Below are 6000 nucleotides of genomic sequence, written 5' to 3' on the forward strand. Positions count from 1 at the left end.
CGGCTATCCATGGTTTCCAAACCTCGGTACAAAGAACTGATCGGGCTTCCAATAATTGGTGCCTCCTGTGCTTCATAGTATTTAACGACGAGCCTTACAATGGTTCCTAGAGGCAACGTCAAGAAACTCAATAAAACATCAACCAACTTGTTTTCCACTTCAGCAAATAAAACTTTCTTCCTCTCTTTGATTACTAATATAGCTTCCACATACCACATGGAATTTCATTTTCTTGATTTTCGCCATGCTTAACGCTGAAACAAATGAGAATACATAAAGACAACTCCACCAAAGAGGGCAAGCCATATTACTATTGGATCTCGTTTTTCTCGTGCCCCAAACGCAGCGGAAGTTAAAATTTTTTATTTTATTTTGACAATCAAAATATGTTTTGCTTTGGGCACTCGTATGTATTTATCATAAACATTCATAGGAAGTTTAATAATTTTATACCTTTCGTGATTAAATCACTTGACACCAACTGATCCGGTATGACGGATCTAGCTCTTGATGAATCATTACGAACTTTCTTCAAGAGATTCCTTTCTTTTCTTCTAATCAGGTCCACGACTGGATGATCTATTCCTCTTCCAATTTGCACTAGAAAATTGGGAGAAGTTTTACGTTGGAGATCAAGGTTTGAGAGACGGCTCAACCTTTTTCCCTACAAGGAGGTGGCCGAAATTTTTAGAGAGAGAAGAGAGTGATTTTCGAAAATCACTATGGAGAGGGAGGCTAGGGTTTTTCAAAAATTGTGAATAAATTGTGGTTAACCCTAAGCCTAATACACATATTTATAAGCATAAGGCCCATTAATTAATTTAAATACTTAATGGGCTTAATCAATTAATTATTCTAGTCCAACTAGTTTAATTAATTAATCTTTTAAAGTCCAATTAAGAACCTTAATAATATGTATGTTGGTCTTGTACTCATACAAGCCCATTATACATATACTCATTACATTTAATTTAAATCCCTTATAAATTCAACATTTGAATTTAATATTTAAATATAAATTCAACTCCTTGAATTTATCACCTCCAAAATTTAATATTTAATAAACTCAACTTTTGAGTTTAATAAATTAAATCCACAAATTTTATAAATTCAACTCCTTGAATTTATTCTCTCCAAATTTCATAAATTCAACTTCTTGAATTTACTATCTCATAAATTCAACTCCTTGAATTTATTTTCTCAAAATTTAATTATCATAAATTCAATTCCTTGAATTTAATATATCATAATATAAATTCAACTCCTTGAATTTATTCTCTCAACGGGAACAAACGATCCAGTGCTTGTGTGACCCTCAATGGATCAGGGATACAGCTAGCCGTGGGTTCACAACTCTTTGTGATTCAGAATAATATTTGTTCTTATTCGGGCTTACCCTAGTAGCCCCATTCTTTTCATCAACACCTTGATTAAGAATGTCAAAACTCATTTCTGATTGCACCCATCGGATCATGATAAGAGCGTCTAGTAGCATCGCCCCATGATCCCCTAAGTATCACTGATAGTACCTGCAAGAACCAGTCGATTATGATTAGCATACAGTACGGTCCCTTCATCTCATATATCCCGATCGAATCTACAACCATTTGTTCATCGAGAGTTGCATAATAATTCGATAACTATGTGACACATATAAAAGTGGCATCGCGTGTACTATTGGAGAACTCCTTCTCCAACGTACATCTAATACTCTGGCCAGAGATTCAATGCACTATTATTACATCAGATCACATAGGATATCCACACCCGTAGGTGAGCGGTGAATCCCCGACTACAATGCACTGGCTCCTATATGTGTCGCAACTGTATCCAACCTCGCCACTTGATGACTCTCCTGGAGCCGGTAAACGAGTCAAAGCACAGCCCTAGCATATAGAGCCTCAGTGTTGTCCCGGGTCGTAAGGACTAATGGTGTACAATCATAATCACGGACTTATCCTCTCGATGAATGATAACCACTTGGAAAGTCCGAGGGAGGGTTTTTCGATATAATCATCATATTACTACCCATTTGCATGTTTGGACATCTCCATGCCCTTACCAAGAAACGCAGTACACAACATCACAGATGTTAGTCTCGAGCTCAAGCGACCTTTATCCCTGATTTAGGCGGCTGAATTGACTAGAAACAAATTTAGAATATGCAGTGTTTACAAATGAGTTTCAACATCGAATTACGATTCATTTGTATTAAAGCATAATCAAGGACTTTATCTATGTTGTTTGTATGGGTATACAAATAAAGTATAACAAGACCATAAAAAGTTAAATTATATTAAAATAAAGATTGTTTATTTCACTTGAGTCAATAAATTCCCTAGCCAACCGTTGGCTTGCAGGGCATCTACTCTAACAATCTCCCACTTGCCCTAGAGCCAACTACCCATAACTTTAATCTCATTGCTTCGCGATGCTTATCAAACAATGGTCCTGGAAAGGGCTTTGTAAGTGGATCAGCAACATTATCTGCTGAGGGGACTCTTTCGACTGATATGTCTCCTTTTCCCACAATCTCCCGTATGATGTGGAACTTCTTCAGTACATGTTTGAATCGCTGATGAGACCTTGGTTCCTTTGCTTGTGCAATGGCACCAGTGTTGTCCCAGTACAATGGAACTGGATCAACTCCATTAGGAATAATGCCCAACTCTTGGACAAAACTCCTCATCCAAACTACCTCTTTTGCTGCAGCAGATGCAACAATGTATTCAACTTCAGTGGTGGAATCCGCAACGGTGTCTTGCTTGGAACCTTTCCAAGAGACAGCCGCACCATTAAGCATGAATATTGTTGCGTGTTTTATTGATTGCTCGCAAGCGCACGACGTCAAGTTATAGTAAAATGTATTTTTGAGTACAAGTGTCGATCCCACGAGGAATGTGTATATAAATGTATATTAGTACTTGTGATTAAAATAGTCTCGACTTTATTTAGAATAATTGACCGACGATTTTGGTTGGGATTAATTCTAGCAAGCGGACTAGGTCAAATTATAGTAAATGGACGAACGGTCCAAGTATCGATCCCACAGAGACTATTGTTTAATTACTAAGATTTAATTATTTTATTTAATCGAGGCAAACAATAACGAGCGATTTGATTATTATTTCAACTAAGTGAATTTTAAACTAATTTATGCTAATTTAATGGCTAAATCAAATATCAGAGAAGCTTGGAACTTGGGATTTTCAAATTTTAATAGAATGACCGGGAACTCACGACTAGGGGTGGGTACGGTACGGTATACCGTACCGAACTACGGTACCGTATACCGAATTTTCGGTATGAAAAAAATTCATACCGGTACCGTACCGAAACCGAAAACTTTATCGGTATACCGAAAAAATTGTCGGTATACCGAAATTTTTTCGGTATACCGAACTTAAATTTAAAAAATAATAATAATAAAAAATTATTTTCGGTATTTCGGTATATACCGAAATATCGAAAAAATACCGATTTTTTCGGTAAGTTCGGTATTTTTTCGGTACGGTTTTTCGGTATTTCGGTATTTTTTCCCACCCCTACTCACGACGGTAACAAACTCTGATTAGATTCAAGCACTGGAATTATTCAACGAGCAATTATTCGAAGTCACGATGCAACCATCCAATTTAATTATAAATCTATTTCTAGCATTTATAATCCTATTTTCATTTAACAGTCCAATTATTTCTAATTGAATTTAATTAAACAAAAACGCATGCATCAACGATAGAATTACAGCTGTCGCCTAAAATCGCACACTGAAACCGAATACTATTTCTAGTCGGTTTAACCGTGTGTTGATTAATATTTTTGAAGCTAAATTCAATCTATTACCTTTCGAGTCAAGATCGAACGACAAACATGCAAATAATTGGCAAGATTAAAAGCACGAAAATTATGCAAACATTAATCAATAACACGACTAATTTCATAAATCAAACAACCCAATGAATAAACAAAAATCAATCGTTTGTCCCTATCGTGGTGTAACGCCCCAGATTCGACGACTATCCTCACTGTATCAAGACGGGTCTTTCCAGCGTGCTTATGTCCTCACTCACACGCACCCTGAGAAACTTCCCAGGAGTCACCCATCCCAAAATTACCCCAAGTCAAGCACGCTTAACTTTGGAGTTCTTATGTGATGAGCTACCGAAAAGAAGATGCACCTTCGTGATATGAGTAGCACAAATCAAATCTTTTAAGCCCTCTTCAACTGTACAGTCCATTACATTGAAGAGTCTCGGAATCCTTCTCATTCCCGTGTGGGTCGGTTCATTCATGTTCCCTCCACCTAGAAGCCTACCAGGAGCCGCTCATTGTCCGTGCAACTGATGGCACCGGCGATCACCCCCCGCCCTCTTCGGCCCCGGGCCTCACATGCCCACCAGCTTCCGCTTGGTTCGTCCCCGAACCACACCGTACTAAGAGAGGTCGGCTCTGATACCAACTGTAACGCCCCAGATTTGACGACTATCCTTACTGTATCAAGACGGGTCTTTCCAGCGTGCTTATGTCCTCACTCACACGCACCCTGGGAATCTTCCCAGGAGGTCACCCATCCCAAAATTGCCCCAAGTCAAGCACGCTTAACTTTGGAGTTCTTATGTGGTAAGCTACCGAAAAGAAGATGCACCTTCGTGATATGAGTGGCACAAATCAAATCTTTTAAGCTCTCTTCAACTGTACAGTCCATTACATTGAACAGTCTCGGAATCCTTCTCATTCCCGTGTGGGTCGGTTCATTCATGTTCCCTCCACCTAGAAGCCTGCCAGGAGCCGCTCATTGTCCGTGCAACTGATGCCACCGGCGATCATCCCCCGCCCTCTTCGGCCCGGGCCTCACAGTAAAGTTGTCGTGCACACCGACCATTCAGCCTTGAAATACTTAATGTCTAAAAAGGATGCGAAACCAAGGCTAATTCGTTGGATTCTTCTGTTGCAGGAATTTGACCTGGAAATAATCGATAGGAAGGGCACAGAGAATCAAGTTGCAGATCATCTTTCTCGTTTGGAAAACCCGATTCAAAGCAATGACATTATTCGAGACAGTTTTCCAGATGAGCAATTCTTTGAGATCACCAATCTGCCATGGTATGCTGAGTTTTGTTAACTATCTTTCAAGTAAGTTCATTCCTCCCCACTTTACTTATCAGCAAAAGAAGAAATTTTTCTCCGATTTGAAATATTATTTGTGGGAGGATCCTTATTTGTTTAGAATATGTGCAGACGGTATAATCCGTAGATGTGTACCCCAGGAAGAGGTAAGTGAAATTTTGGTTTTATTGTCATGCTGGTCCGGCTGGAGGCCACTTTGGGGCAACTAGAACTGCGTCCAAAGTCCTCCAGTCTTGTTTTTATTGGCCTACTTTATTTAAGGATGCGCATGAATATGTCACAAAATGTCCAGATTGTCAGCGAACAGGTAATAGCGAACAGGTAATATCTCTAGGAGACATGAATTACCTCTCAATAATATTCTTGTGTGTGAATTATTGATGTGTGGGGTATCGATTTCATGGGTCCGTTCCCGGTTTCTTTTGGGAACAAGTATATTTTGGTGGCTGTAGACTACGTGTCTAAGTGGGTGGAAGCAAGTGCATGCAAAACTAATGATTCTAGGGTTGTCGTTCAATTTCTTATGAAAAATATTTTCTCACGTTTTGGCACACCTAGAGCCATTATCATCGATGGGGGTACTCATTTTTGTAATCGTCAGTTTGACAGTCTGTTGGCTAAGTATGGGGTCCGACATAAGGTGGCAACACCTTACCACCCCCAAACTAGTGACCAAGTCGAGGTTTCGAAACCGAGAACTTAAACGCATTCTTGAGAAGACTATCGGTGCTTCGAGGGAAAGAATGGTCTAGGAAACTCGACGATGCACTATGGGCATACAGCACCGCTTTTAAAACTCCCATTGGCATGTCCCCTTTCAATTATGTATGGAAAGTCATGTCACCTACTGTAGAACTTGAACATAAGGCTTAT

This window comes from Primulina tabacum, chromosome 10 (genome assembly GCF_025594145.1).
Source record: "Primulina tabacum isolate GXHZ01 chromosome 10, ASM2559414v2, whole genome shotgun sequence".
NCBI classification, from domain to species: domain Eukaryota; kingdom Viridiplantae; phylum Streptophyta; class Magnoliopsida; order Lamiales; family Gesneriaceae; genus Primulina; species Primulina tabacum.